The sequence below is a fragment of the Atractosteus spatula genome, chromosome 19 (genome assembly GCF_055471065.1).
Source record: "Atractosteus spatula isolate fAtrSpa1 chromosome 19, fAtrSpa1.hap1, whole genome shotgun sequence".
In the NCBI taxonomy this organism is placed as follows: Eukaryota; Metazoa; Chordata; class Actinopteri; order Semionotiformes; family Lepisosteidae; genus Atractosteus; species Atractosteus spatula.
Window position 1 is genome coordinate 18,380,618 of NC_142724.1, and position 1,442 is coordinate 18,382,059.

Genomic DNA, 1,442 nt, shown 5'->3' on the forward strand with positions numbered 1-1,442 from the left:
TCCCTGTGGAGTGACGGGCTGGTTCGATCCCCCAGCTGGTAAGGTGCATACCCACGTGAGCCCAAAAGTGCTACATTATTAATAACATCTTCATGTCGCATTAACATTGGAATGTTCTTTTTTACAAGTATAAAATGAGGCGATAAACAACGTGTCTCCTCTATAACTCTTCAGTTTACAGAGAAAAAATTAGCCAGAGCCTCACAACATTGTCCAATAATACTCTTCTTGTGTCTAATTTTTAGTTAAGCAGGATTTGAGTTGTTAGTGTTTCTGTTGGTTTTGTTTTTAATGTATGTCGTTATTTGATATAATTAAAAAAATATCTGTTCTAATCAGTTTGATATCTGATACGTCCCCCATTGGGGGACCATATATTAAACAGATTTTTGGAACAGGGAACTGGATCAGGAGCTTGCTCCGTCCTCTCCACACATCGGCCCGGTATTGCAGCACCTCCGGGAATGGAGCACTACCTTCTCTCAGCGGTGAAAAGATAGACGTAGCCAGCCAGCAAGCAAGCGAGGTGGACCAGAGCTCCTTCTTCTCCAGTCCCTCGTCCATCTGTGTCTCTCTCCCTCCCTGTCTCTGTCTCCGTTCCCGTCCTCCCTCTGTGCACTTTCTCATGTCTCAACTTTCTCTGCAAGCAGGAAGGCCCCCTTTTCGGCTCCCGTGCGTTTTCCCTGCAAAAAACTTAGATATATATACAGATGCAGCCATTCAAAGTGCGCGGCACAGACATGTACCGGGGGTAATTGGCTATGTCATCGCGCATCTTGACGCGCGATGATGCAAAATACCGCGGTACGTGATTGGTTGACCGACAGGGGCACTCGTGGTGCGTTGGTCGGTCATAGAAAGATTTAAATGTCTTTACTGTGCCCGTTTTAGTATTGAATATTTATATGGAATTTTACCACTGAAGGGAAATCTTAGTAGCTGAGCATAAAAAGAATAGGAGCATAATGCATGTGAAGGCCATAAATGATATTAATTTTGGAACATAAACATACAGTATTATAGTATATGGCTGGTCTCGGTACTTTATAGAAAAAATACACACCAGTATTCCATTTCTCCCTAAACATTTTAAGCATCAAAGTCTTTAACTAACATGTGAAATAGCGTGTAAAAAAGTGGTAGTTTTAAGCTTTTCTGCTAATATAATATGGAATCGCGTATCTAAAGAAATTGATAACGATATAATTATATTTGTGTACTGCAACACAGTAATACATGCTGTACAATGTCTGTTTATTCTGTATTTGTAGGGCTGTTTCACCCCTGATCATGTGACCTTCCCGGTAGCCTGCTGGTCTATGTGCTCGATTAGTAACCCACAGGTTGTGTATTCAAATCCAGCCGGCACCGCAACTTTTTTTTTAACAAACATTTCTTTGAAAAAATAGAATAGCAATATTATGGACAGTTAATTGACAATA

General features: G+C 41.1%; 1 non-coding gene across 1 annotated transcript; it reads left to right on the forward strand.

Annotated features, from left to right (window-relative positions):
* Positions 1-287: 287 nt before the first annotated feature.
* LOC148818167 (U2 spliceosomal RNA) lies at positions 288-478 on the forward strand. The gene has a single exon (XR_016094572.1). It is a non-coding gene; the product is annotated as a U2 spliceosomal RNA (small nuclear RNA).
* The last annotated feature ends 964 nt before the right edge of the window (positions 479-1,442 follow it).